This window comes from Sceloporus occidentalis, unplaced genomic scaffold (genome assembly GCF_023333645.1).
Source record: "Sceloporus occidentalis isolate IW3139 unplaced genomic scaffold, rSceOcc1.0.p SCAF_2, whole genome shotgun sequence".
Lineage (NCBI taxonomy): Eukaryota > Metazoa > Chordata > Lepidosauria > Squamata > Phrynosomatidae > Sceloporus > Sceloporus occidentalis.
In genome coordinates, this window is record NW_028316982.1 from 85,409,201 (window position 1) to 85,423,924 (window position 14,724).

Below are 14,724 nucleotides of genomic sequence, written 5' to 3' on the forward strand. Positions count from 1 at the left end.
TGGTCTCCAAACTATGCTCTTTAAGGGATTTTAGACTTTGGCTCCCAAAATTCCAGACTACTGGCTGAAGCGTTTTGGAGCTGATGTCCAAAATCTCTTAAAAGGCACAGTTTGGGGACCACTGCACTAGACCCTACAGAGTTGGTTCACTTGTATGAATGTGTGTGTGTGTGTTCCCTTTTTTTACTAACTGTAATCTATCTATCTATCTATCTATCTATCTATCTATCTATCTATCTATCTATCGTGTTACTTAAAAACACATTACAGTATACAAACACATAAATCTGTTTAAGAAAAGAGTGTATATTTACAATGTAAACTAATTGATGATTAAGAATATTATAAGCAAGAGAGGTCTCCCTCAAATATTGTATATTTGCTTACCAACAGAAGATCAATGTTCCATAAACTGCAACAAACATTATAAAATATTTCTTAGATGATTGGCTCTCACATCTGCTAACTTTGTTCTAAGAAGACATGTAATGAGTACTCCACAAGCAACTCTCAACAACACAATCTGTCAGGAAACTTTTATGTTCTGACAGAAGTTCAATTAAAATCAAAATATTTACATCTTTTCAACAGATATTAGAAAACTCCCAAGAAATAAGCAAGGCTCTGAAGTTGCTGAAAGTGCCACTCATTCAGTAAACAAATGCAGTCAATGAGCGTAACTTCTCAAACATTGTTTGCTCATCTTTCGACATCCCAAGAGGCTTATAGGCATTGCTATCTGGTGTTTCCTTTCCAACAGAAAGATGGAAAGGAAAGCTGGCAACTAACAGACGTGTGTGTGTGTACACACACACACACACACCATTAAAGATGGCGTTCAGTTGTCCTAACTAAAAACCGAAAACCTTCACATAACCCAAGATAATTTGCTCCCTTCAGGTGAAGAACAAGGAAGAACAATATTATCATTATTTAACAAACAACTCTATTAATTTTAGAGATGGGTAACACTATCCTCCTCTTAATTAGAGTAAGTTTGCCTTTTCCAGTTAATTCTGGAACAGTAGCTCAGAGGTACAGCATTTGTCCTGAGCTTGGAAAAGTGATCATGGTGACAGTGGGAATCGGTTATTTCTAGCCCAAAGAAGTCCCAGGGTGTATGCACACATAAAAAATGAAGCACTTTGACACCACTTTACCTACCATGACTATACCCTACAGAATTCTGGGACCTGTGTGGTGGTGGAGGAGGAGGAAGAGGCATACACCACTTCCTCCTCCTGCCCAACCCTCCCCAGCCTCCAGTTGTCTCTCTGGAGCTGAAGGCCAGGGACACCATGGGGGGAGGAGGAAGAGGTGTGCGCCTGTTGCTCACCCTCCTGGGCCTTCACCTATCTCTGGAGAAGCAGCTGAAGGCCTGGGAGAGGGGGGAGAGAAGAAGTCCCACCCTTGGAGGGCGGAAATCCCATCCCCGGCATTACAAACCACAATATTCCACAGGAGGGAGCCATGACAGTTAGTGTCAAACTGCTTTATTTCTGCAGTGTGGAAGAGCTGCCAAACTCCTTCTCTATCATCTCCATGTAGACATGAAAGCACATCTACCTCAGATGCTGGAGAGCTGCTACCAATGCTACCTAGTATAATAGGAGATATACTAGGCTAGGATAGACTGACCTGAGTTAAGGCACCTTACTATTTTCTAAAGCTCAAAAAGATCTAGCCTTTTTCAAAGGGTCCCATGGCCAGTTACTCCCCATTTCCAAGACTTACCTAGTAAAGGAGCTGGACAGGATGATGCTGAGTTGCAACAAATACAATCTTTCTTCTTTTTTCTCAAGGAGGCTTAAAACTAAAACACTTCACCCCATCACATCACATCACATCACATGGTACTCCAAAATATACCTTCCAGCTGCTATGAGAATGTGAGACACAGGGTCTAGAACTGGTGAATTATAAGTTCCAGGGATCTTTCCATTTGGAAGTTTTGGTTTGCAAGGGTTTATGGCAGGGTAGTGTACTCTAAATGTTGTTGGACTGCAGCTCCCAGTATTCTTCATCAGAGTCAATACAGGCTATGTGTGATCAAAGTTGCAGTCCAGCAACATCTGGAAAGCCACAGGTTTCCTACCCTACTTTACGGCCCAGTGACTAGTTCTCTGTATTTCACTCTTATCACTGGTGCTGAGAAGTAAAGGAAAGGGGATACTGGAGCTGGACTTATTTTTGAGTCATTATTTAATCATTTTTGACCCAGTTAACATAAAGACTGTATGTTACAATTGAATCCAAGATAGTTTGGTCCCTTGAGATGAAAAACAAAATGGTGTCTCTTCTCAGTCAATGTACCAAAGGTACATTTGCTATGGAAATGCACTTCAGTGCTGGAAGTGGAACAGCAATCTCTGTTGCATCTGAGATCAGAAGCCCAATTTTGGATTGATGATGAGCTAACGTGAGATCCACAGCTGTGTCCACTTTGAGCCACTTTGTATTTATCATCTGAAGTAGATGTGTCACTCTGCCTAATGGCAGGACTTGCTCTGGGAGAGATTACTGGACATGGACCTGCCCTAAAACCCTCTTCTCTGATGACCATTGTGTGAGCATCATGTGGAATTCTGTTCTTAGAAAAGTATGTTTGAATTGTGTTCCTACATTAATCCACTTGTGGCATCTGAGGGGCTGTGCAGACTGCCCCTAAGGGATGGCCTGCAGTTGCCATCAGCTGTACCAGATGCCACAATCTGGAAAGGGTGCAATAGCCATGATGCTGCAGCTTTAAGGCACTCCTTTGTTGCTGCATCTTGTAAACACAATGCCAGAGGAGTGCTGTGATGCTGCATGTCACGTGGAGCAATGTACAGCACCACGACACCCTGGAGGCGGAGTTGGGGCATGCGTCATGTGGATGCCACACCCTGACTCTGCACCCAGGCTGGCCTTAATGGCTGGTCTGCACAGGGCCTTAGTAGGCTGGTGTGATAAAGTCTGTAGACCCACAAAATGTGTAGATTTTATAAAGTCTGTAGAGTTCCTGGCATCTATAGCAACAGATTTCACAGTACTAGTTTCTGGTTCTGGCACTTTTTAAACCACCTAATAACAAGGTGATTGATACTATACATTTAAAGTTCCTCTCCTCTAGATGCTGTAATAGATTTCAGCATCCATCAAATGAGATCCTTTGTCATTTAGTGCCTGTTCAGTGCAACCTCTATACAAGTTTAAGTGTTATGTCCTGCACATTTATACTTCAGCATTTCCTCTCTAGACTATCTGCATCATGTTTTGCTCTTACAGCTGCCACAAGACAGGTAATTTTATGTGGAAAGCACCTTCTCATCACAGTTTATCCTTATCATGCATGCTGTCGTATTTGTTCAGTGTCAAGACAAACTCAATTCCTACTAACCAAATCTTGGACTCTATGCAACCATTTTAAAATCAATTAAACATAACTGATCTGTCAATCCAAAATCAAGGATAAGGAGAGAAATGTAATTCCACTCTGTTATGGAGTTCCCTTTTTTAAAATAGCCCATGTACAACGCCAGGTATACACCTTGGTAGAGGTCTACAGTATAATGTTAAAACCCCTGTTATCAAAACCTTGATTCTCCAAGTGTTCTCATAATCTGAATTTACTTTTTGTCCTTCAGCTGGCTCTTATGTAAATACTATTCTGTCCTGCTTGAAATTTTGATTTACCCAAACAGGTTAGCCCAGTCAATTATGTGAATTAGGCTGTGACCTTGCCTCTAAACAGTACCCAGTATATTTTGTATCTGTAATCATCTGGGGAATATGAAACATGTTTATCTCTTTTATTTCACCTCATCTTGTCTTTCTGAAAATGTGTGCTTTGAGATATAAACACAAATAATGTATACTATGAATTGCAAATAAAAATAATGAATGATGTAAAGAAAAGTAGATATTGAAATGAAGTGATCTTTCAGAAATCCCAGTCCATGTACAAAGTACAATAACATTCAAAGTCCACAGAACAGTGATACTTTTATTAGAAGAAGCAAAATGTACAAACTACATGATGCAAACTTTAAAAGCTCCACTGGCTTCTTCAACAAGCAAAGCTGTTAAAAATTGTACAGGATAAAACTAACTAAATAAAATATGACAATATTAGTTGCAGGCCTGCATTTTGTAAAGATGCTGGTGTTCTGCGCTGAAATGGTATGGAGGGATATCTATGCAGCCAGGCTCCTCCTCCTGCTGGCCTTGTGGCAATGGGAACAAAGCATTCCAAAGTCCAAGAAATAAAATTTAAATTCCATTAGCAATACAAAAAGGTACTTTCTCCGAGATCCAGTGTGTATCCTTCCCTTTGTTAGGCAGAAAACATTGAATCTCTCAAGAGAAACCCCCATGCTTTTTCATGGGATGTTGTTTTGGTAAAACATGCCAAATATAGTCCCAGGTTTTATTTTTTATTTTTTTAAACCTTTGTTGGAGACATAAACCTCAAATAGTAAAGTCCCAGTCCATTTAGGATTCCTCTGTTGTGGCTAAAATGCAGCATCTTCACATCCAGGAAACATATTCAGAGTTAGCCACGTTGGCCATATAGCAACATACAATAACACCTTTCCCTGATGATGAGGCCAATGAAGCTATGGAAGCTTGCATCATATATTTTGTGCATTTTGGTTGATCTGATAAAAGTATCACTGCTTTGTGGATTTTGGATGTTATTGTACTTTGCTATATGGCCAACACAGCTATCCTTGAATATGTTTTAGTAAAACAATGCTGAAATAATTGTGTGGCTGGAAAGCAGATTTTGGATTGGACCACATACATTGAAAGTCTCAGATGTGCTAACTGCTTAAATTTGGAATGAACAAAACATAATAACATTTTCAGTACACTTCCCTTCCAAATTCTCTCTCATTATTTTTGTTGTCAAAACAACCCTCTTTCTAAAGAGTTCTTCTCCCTCCCATAATTATACCTTAGTTCAAAAGCATTTAATCTGCAGGGGAAAAAAAGAAAATGAATGATAGGATGGGGAAAATAATAGCAAAAGAAATTATCTCATGGTTGTAGCAACATTAACTAAAAGAACACATAATTCATGTCATGTGCCACCCATTGTCATAAACAGTTAAAAATTTGACAGCAGTGACAGCGAGAACAGCTGGCAAAGTCCACACTGCTACATATTCACAGAAAGCATATGCTTTCTCCATGAAATCACTTTTTCCAGCCATAATTTATTCAAGATCAGTGTCGGCAGCATTTTGAAAATTTAGTAAAGAATTAGCAAGGCTAAATTACAAATCCTATACCAGAATTCCATAGCACTGAGCCATAGCAGTTAAAAGTGGTGTCAACCTGTAATCATTCTGCAGTGCAGATGCAGCTGTATTCAGGTGTAGATATGGTGACCATACAGGAAAATGAAAAGAAAAATAAAAAATCTACAAAAGAGTGATAACTTTATTGGCCAGCCAAAATGCCCAAAACATATAATGCAAGCTTTCAAAGCTCCAATGGCTTCTTCATCAGGCAAACAATTTTTTTAAAAAAAATCATACAGGAAGAAGGAAAAATGTGACAAGTGTTGGAGTCACATCCCTACATTTTGTATAGACAAAATCTCTGCTGTAGTTCAGTTGGTTTGGGGGGATCTCATTGTAGGCAGAGGCCACGCATTTGTTGGCCATGTAAGGACCACCGAGACAAAGGACAGCAAAATTTGAACACTATTAGCAGCAGTAAAGTGGGATCCAGGATGTTTTGTCTCTTTTCTTTTTCTCCTGTATGATTATGCCTGATGAAGAAGCCGGTGTAGCTTCAAAAGTGTGCATTATGTGTTTTGTATATTTTGGTTGGCCAATAAGGATATCACGGTTTTGTGGATTTTAACGAAATACAGACAGTATATTCTCCCTCGCTGCTATGGATCCTTTCTCAGTTCTCTTGTTCAGTTACCTCTACTCCAGGAAGTTTCCTGTTCCACAACAAAGTGTCAGAATGGTATGCTCACTTTAAGAAAGCATTCATCCCTAAAAATACTGTTAAGAGAAATAGGGCTCTGTTCCTATCCTCCTCTCCCCTTGTCACACATCAGGGCTGAAGGCTTGAATTCAGGAACCTATTTATGCTTGTAGCCTCCTGCCTGGAAGCACCAACTCCTTGCTTCAGAAGTTTGTGGATGATAGTAGGCAGATCTGAGACTAGTATGACCAGAGAGCCAGAGTCGCATGGTAGTGTGAGTGTTGAGCTGTGACTCTGAAGACCAGAGTTCAATTCCTTGCTTGGCCATGAAACCTATAGTGCTATATAAATAAAGTTTAATAATAATAATAATAGTAATAATAATAATATACACTAGGTGACCTTGGGCAAGCCACATGCTCTCAGCTTCAGGGAAAGGCAATAGGAAACCACCGCTGAACATTTGTTGTCATGAAAACTCTATGATAGATTCACCTTATGGTCACCATAAGTCAGAAACAACTTGAAGGCATACAACAACAAGAACAAACCCACTTTTCCTCATATAGCATGAGAACTGTGTGTGGAAGGATTATTAAACAGAGTTATTGTGGATGGCAGTGTAGAGATTAATAAGGGATTGTTCACATGGGCCAAATAAAATAGCTTCACATCTTCACAGAAAGCTGTCAAGACAATGTACAACAAACTCTGGGCCTCTTCATCACTTTAGGGCTTTAATCCAGAGGGGGCGGGATGTGGGGAATTATTCCAGATTTGAGTGGAACATCCAGATGTGTTTGTGTGGACTGCATTCCATAGCAATGTCAGAGCTGGGTTGGGGAAGCAGTTTTTGGTGGGCAAGACTGGTTGGGTCTGGGAAGCCTGGTATGTATTACCATCATTTTCTACATCAGATATTTTCAGCCATTAAGATCAGCAGTGAGGGGTTAGCCCACGTGTTGTATTTTTTCACCCTGCCTAACCTTGATCTTCTCTCCCACTCAATCAGTGTGGTGTCATTTTTGTTTTTAGCCTTCTCACTTTCATCCTCTCCCTGATCATTGCTCACTTTCTTGTGCAAAGATCTCACACACTCCTCTCCTCCCCACTCCTCGTCTCTCCATACATTGCAGACACACTTTGCTGTGTCTCCTTACATGTGTTCTTCAGGTGATAGCATTTTGTTGCTGTTGTGTGTTATTTCTGACTAATGGTGACCCCTAAGGAGAACTTATAACCAGTTCTTCTTGGCAAGAGTTGTTCAGAAGAGGATTGTCATTGCCCTCCTCTGAGACTGAGAGTGTGTGATTTGCCCAAGATCACCAAGTGGGTAGTCCAAACCAATATGTCAGCTGGAAACTGGATTAAAATTATGATACCAATTAATTTCCATATGTGGCCTCCTACTGGCTGATATTTCATAGAGATAAAAACCCTGTGATTTTTTGAGAAAGCTTTTACTGAGTGATAGCTGGTCTGAGTTTGCTGTTCTTGCACACTGTGTTGGATAATTCATTATCTGGTTGCATTATTCATTCAAAATTTTATACTAAGTATACAAAAATCTTTTAAAAGTTATCTATAAAAATTTAACAGTCCCCCTCAGCTAATGGCCTTTCTTCCACCAGGTGCCTCCATATCACATTGAAAAACCAAGACCAAGGGGTTGCAATGACTCGAAGAAATTCGCAAACCAAAAACAAAATGGGAATAACAAACCTGATATGTAGGTAGCAGAACAGCAATCCATATCTCCTCTGGACCAAAAGAAAAAAGAAAAAAAAAGAGTGTGAATGCCCCCATAGGCAATAAAAACGGATCTCTTCTGGCAGGCATTCCCAAATTGACCTCCTTGGAATGTTCACTGTCCAGTTGGGAATTGTCGTTTTTAATAGTATTTTAAGATGGGAGGGAGCTAGGGAACTGGATTTTATATGTTTTCCTATGTTTTTACTTGTGGTTTGTTGTGTTTTATTTTTATTGTTCTTATGTTTGTTGATACCCACCTCAATCCAATACAGGGAGAGGCGGGATACAAATAAATAAATAAATAAATAAATAAATAAATAAATAAATTAGGTAACACAGAATTCTCTAGATAAAGCAATCTTTTCAAGTGAAAAACTGAATTTGGGTTACACAAGGGTGCTAGGATGAAGAATGGGGAAAAAGACTAGATACCTTTCTAAAAACAATTTTATAAATCTCTTCAGAATTATGCAGGATGAAGAGATTATTTGTTCATGAGATTGTTCGTTTATTAGATCAACGTTACAGCGAAACATGGTCAACTTTCATTAGCACTGCTCGAGATGAATTTTCAATTATGTACAAACAAAGTGTATACAAAGTATATAGAATCTACAATGGAAATTACTACTTAGTGATGAGAGGAGTGCATGTTAGCCCCAAAATTTGTTTTTAGCTTAATTTTCAGATTGAACTGGATAGATAGGCCTTTTGCTTGCCAAACTCCTTTATTCTGTTATTCCAGGCAGAGCCCTCAGTAATTGACCAAGGAATTCCTTTTGTGGGGTTTCTGGATTTTGCTGTATGCCACATCCCAGTCTCATATTACAACAGCTAAAAGACTTGCACATGAAATTGCCCCCATTTTCTAATATCTCTAGCAGTATGTAGAGTAACTTGCAGAGGTTTGATGGTTTAAAATTTAGAAGCAAGGTGACAGTTTCCATTAACATTTTGCAGAGAACATTATTGCCAAGGGAAATGAAATTTGATCTTGGGTCAATAATCAGAATCTTATAGGACCACTGATGTGAAATTGACTTCTTCAAACATAAACACAAGAAGCTGCAAGCCAAGTACAATGGGCCCTTAGTATCCACTGTGGTTTGGTTCCAGGATTCCCCCCCCCCCCCATGGTTATCAAAATCTGTAAATGCTCATGTCCCATTATATATAATAGTATGATAAAATGATATACCTTATAAATGGCAAAATCAAGGATTTTTTAAAAAAAATCTTTCAAGCTATGGATGATGGAATCTATAGATGTATAATCTGTGGATATGAAACTATGACTGTAAATAAGAATAGCTTATCTATTATTACTTCCACTATCCAATTGCTGCATAGGCTTTTTGAACCATCCCAGAAAATAATGCTATTTTATCACCATATTAAAGGAGAAACGAACATGGCTTCATATGGACTAACCCAGAAAAGCTTGTATTCCTTTTAAATTTATATTGGTCCTAGGAAATTGGTTCCAGAAGAACATGCTGATACTGTGAATGGTATATCTTCTTTTATATGATGCCAAGGGACTGGGGGATGGTTGTTTACATTAAAGGGGATGGTACTTGATTCTTAGCCTATAGTCAAAATTTTTATTGAATTAGTTAGCTAGATGGAATTTTTCCAGCACATGCATTTTCAAGTAGTGACCCTGCAACCATGGAAAACTGTATTCGAGTATACAAACTTGTGACTTAGGGCTCCCATTTTATTCAGAATCTTGTCAGTCAGGATGGGAGGTAGAAACACATTTCCTTCTTTTAATAAAGTTGGATCCTTGAGTCACCAGCATGGCCTACTAATCTTTCCTTGTGTGAATGGGAGAAGCAATTCCACATCACTGGAGTAAAGATTAATTTTGTGTGATGACACAGGAAAATATATTTGCTACAAAATGATGGCATTAACAGGTCACCACTGTACAAAATTGAACTACTGAAAACAGCCTTTCTTCAGATTTTCTTGTAATTGACAGGTCTACTAAAATGTTACCCAGCATTCTACCTGATTGTATTCATGGTATCTTTGTGGAGTTTCTTACACAGAGTGAACAGCCACCTATCAATGTTCATTTGCCTTAATTTTAAATAGAGTTTGTTTGAATTAATTCTTTGCAGTACAGAAGTAAGACTCTGGATGTCTGCATAAAGGTGTTCTGTAGAGCCATATATATGCTTACCAATCAACCTGTTTAAGACAAAGCAACGATCAGTGATTCTCTCACTTCTCCTAAAAATCAGCTTGTTCTTCTTGATTACTTACCTATTTATTCAATTTATATTCTGTCTTTATTTCCAAACTGGGATTTAAGATGGCTCACAAGATGAAAATAAAGATTTAAAACAGCAAATTAGCAATGTTAGGCAACAAATTATAATATTAAAGTTTAAATGAGTTAAAACATTTTAAGGTGCATTGCTTTTTAAGCACACTGACAATTATAGCCAATATAAAGAATGGAAAGAATAAATGATTTGTAGTATAAAAATATTTTTATAAAATGGAAGGGTTACAGAATTAGATCATCTTCAAAACAAATTTAATCCAAACTAACCTGCATGAATAAAATGAATGCAAGCCAGCATTTTTTAAATTAAAATTTACTGACCATCAGGAGCTCTAAGGTCTTTAACATAGTTGAAAAATTAATGTTTGGCTGAATCTAACTAAATATAATAAAATAAACAAAAAGTAGGCAAAACATAGAACGTTCTCCTAGCAAATACATTTGGTGGTACAGAAGGAACAGATCCTGGTTAGGAACAAGATTAAATACTACACTCAGAGGGGAAAAATGAATAAAATATAGATTTCCCCACATATAAGTCTGTTTGGACCACTTGTGAAGAGAATGTCTTAAACATAATTTAGAAATGTTATTGGTATTCAGTTAAATTGCACAAAATAAATAAGGAAAAGCCCAACATTTGCTGAGGAAACAGTGGACAGATAGGTAATCTGCTACATATGTGTTAAGTTGTTCTAAAATGAATTTGGTCTGGGAGTATGTCATAAAATGGACAAATAAAATATCTAAACTGTTTACCCAAAGGGACCTTCTTTTGCCTGCTTCTGAAATTGAGAATGAAGTTAGTTCATGAGGATCTTATTGCACTCTTGCTACGTTCTGCCCAACAGAAGTGGCCAGAGCATGGAAAACATTAAAAAGCTAGTCAATAAAATGATGCCTTGATAAAGTTTGGTCCATAGCCTTAGCAGAAAAGATAACCTATAAAGTAATACTTTCGAGATGTGAAATCAAATAAAGTGTATTTGACAAGAACTGGTTCCCTTACACACTACACAATGATAGCTCTATGATGAGATGGCCTATTTGGCAGTCTGTGTTGGTAGGGTAGGGTAGGGTAGGGTAGGGTAGGGTAGGGTAGAGTAGAGTAGAGACTTGGTGCCATTTTCTTCCAGCTCTGGTGTCTTTTTCTCAGCATGTAAATTTAGGGGAAGTGGGAATAAAAGGCCCATCAGAGTTAGCACAGTTATTCTGGAGGCAGGACTTTGAGGGAATGGGCAATGTTTTCACTCAGGGTTGCCAAAATGGTATATAAGTAGCTCCCTGACTGGCCCAGCCTCCATCTTTTGTCCCACCCTCTCTCTCTTGTTGTTCAGCTAATGCACTATTCGTTAATAATTATTGCAACTTTTGGGGTGGGTGGTTTGTCATGGGATCAGCTCTAGTTTGAGGGTGGGTGAGGCCAATGTGATGATCATACCCTGGTGGGACTTCCATTAGGGGATCTTGAGTGTGGGTCACATCCAGCTCAAGTGGCAAGGATCCACACAGCAACTTTCACCCACAATGACATCCCATTTCCACCACTCCAGCAGTGAGCTTTTATATCTCAAACTATGGTTGTATACCTGTTCACTTGCCAAAATGCCACCCTCCCTGTTTCACCTCTGGTCACCATAATCCATTTAAATTGCTATGTTACCATCATATGGATTCTTGAAATTTGTAGTTTCATGAGATATTTAGAATTCTCAGTCAGAGAGCTTAGTGCCTCACCAAATTATCCAGGATTCCACTGGATGTAGCCAGGAGAGCTAAAGTAGAATGATAGTGCTATAATTTTTTTTCATACAAAAGGGCCTAGATTACCCTTTATCTTATTTGTGACAGACAGCTATTCAGAATGCAAACTATCAGCATCTTGAACAATATTTTTGAAAATTCTCTTCTAGACAATTAAAGGTTGGAGCATGTAGAATGATAAAGATTGTATTTGGACTCTGATGAAAGTATTAACTCCTTATGAGCCCATGGGCCCATTTAGAACCAGGGTAGCATAATGTTTTGCATATTAGACTAGGACTCTGCAGACTAAAGTTCAAATCCTACCTCAGCCAGGAAACCCACTAGGTGATCTTAGGCAAGTTACAGGCTCTCAGCCTCTGGGGAAGGCAATGGCAAACTTTCTTTGAACAAATCTTGCCCCAAAAACCTCATGACAGCTTCACCTTAGAGTTGCCATAAGTCAGAAACAACATAGCTGCAGCTATTGAGGCCACCAAAATGCTACTATCATACAGAGAGATCCTTCTTTCTGGCTCACCATCCTGTGAAGCTTATTTGATGGGAACAAGGGAGAGAACATTCTTGGTGGTTGCTCCCAACCTTTGGAACTCATCCCCTAGAGAAGCCAGGATGGTCCTGTTCTCCATTGCTCTCCTCTTGGCAGCAGGTAAAAATATTTTTGTGCCATCAGGCTTTTACTAACTGTTGAAGGTTGCGCTTTTAAATGTTGTGGAATGCAGATGCCAAGGTTTGTGTGTCATTTTAAATACATTATATTATAATTTATAATATTTTTACTATTTAAATTGTTTTTAAACTGTATCTCTACATTTGTAATGCTTTTGTATTGCTTTTAATTTGTATTATTTTAAATTTGTTGGTAGCTGCCTTGAGTCTCTGTATAGGGAGAAAGGCAGGATATAAATAATTAAAAGGAGAAACAGGAATGAATGAGTCAAATCTTTGTCTATTTTTGATACCTGGAGGAGGAAAATATATTGATTTAGTTTCTGGAATATTATTCATTGTAATGAAATTGTAAAAGAAAAACTGAGAAAGAAAAGGAAAAGGCTGTAAGCCAGGGGCTGAAATGACAAGGTGTAAGCCAGTGATTGGAAGTGAGATGTCTAGAGTGCAGAGCCAAAGAAGAAGAACTATCATGTTGAAAACTAGCGTCTGTTGTAAGAATGTGCTACTGGGGAGAGCAGAAAAATGGGAAGTAATGCTGCAAATTAAGACAATACAGATGGAGGCCAGGAGCTGGATGCCAAGAGAGTTCAAAGTTAGAAGTCAGAAGTAAAAAGCCCAAGGCCAGAAGACAGAACTACAAAACTGAAAGATAGATGTTCTTGGCTAAATGCAACCCTTTCCTCTGCAGCAAAGAGTGTTTCATCTGAGGAGGCTCAAGAGCAAAATCTGAAGCTTTATGTACTGGTCCAAGACTCCTGCAAGTCCAGAACACCATGAAATATCAAATGTAGATGTGTGGATGAAAGAGTCTCTCCCCAGTAATTACCATGAGGTAGTTATCCTGCCCTTCCCCACTCCTTAAAATGTCTCTGGAGGCAAGAGGATGGAAAAGCAAGGGCATATGGTAAGTGGTAAGCCAGGGCTGTCTTCTAAATCTGAAGATGCCAAGAGGACAAGAAAAGAATAAAATTAAATCCAGCTTGTTAGCCCAAAGATTGACCTATAAAAATAAATCCTCTTACGTTTAATATAACTTCATATCAAAAAAGGATTCTGATAAAGAGTGAACTGTGCACGACCTGGGATTGCCCTTACAGCTGGACATTTGGCTCAGACTTGTTGGCTCCAGCTAGGGTGAAAAGGAGTGCATCCACAGCATACTACCTGTGGTGATGTGATTTCAGCTTAAGAAGATGGTGGTGTATAATGAGAAGTTTCTCTCTTGCCAAGGTAGAAGTTTGCTTTTTTTCTTGGGAAGTACCACATATTTCCTGAGATTTACAACTCTCAGCCTGGGTATGAAAACATGCTGCAACCATCAATCTTTTAGACACATCTACAGCAATTCTCATTTAAAATTCTTTTCTGGAAAACAATTTGGCATATAGTTAATCAATTCAAGTCCTTGAGTTCCACTCTCAGTGCACCAGCCCCTTGCTCTTTCGGTTTAGTTGATTTCAGACTGCCATACTGTTGGTTTTCATCTAAATTCCCTCAGTAGTTAGCCACACCCTACATTTCCAGGTGACTACTTGTCCTTTCATCTGGAAGCACACCTCATTGTTGGTAAGTATTGTCATTAGCAAAGGCTCAAATCTATTCACCTTTCTCATCTTTGAATCTGAGCTTGTGTGTATGTTGTCCATTTCCTTAACAAGCTAAAATTAATTTGGACTTGCCTCTAGAGTTCTGTGCGATTTGTTGGAACAATGTTCCTTTAAACTGTTATAACATATTTTCTATGGCTAGAATTGCTAAATCAGAGTACTCAGCATGATACAAAGGCTTTCAACAGAGATTGCATCGTGCTAAGTGGCAACAGGTGAGGACCAGTAGGCAACTCTATATAACTGCACTGAGACACAATGCATATTAGTGGGTTGATGCTGGTGGGTTGGAGTATTGCTTAGTTGGGCAGATGGCATATGTTGATAGAAGTCAGGAGGATAGTTTGTAAATATCTGTACATATTGTAAGTGGTGATAAAGAACCTCCAAGGACTTGGAAAATATCAACACGTTTCTGTGAGTTTATTCAAGTGGTCAATGCATTGCCAATACTTAAACTGAACTGGTGTTTCCATACTCTGCTACTGTTAGCTAATTCTGAGAGTGATTACCTCAGACAGTGCTGTAAGTTGGCATCTCTGGTGGGCTAATGGTTTTGTTTTTTGTTTCTGAACATCAAGAAGGACAAAAGAGAGCCAACAAGATTTACAACATTAGCAACATTAGGTTGCTATCCTGGGCTGCCTATTACCAGAGCCATACTACAACTCTCATTGGGACTATTACTAAAATTCCCCTATA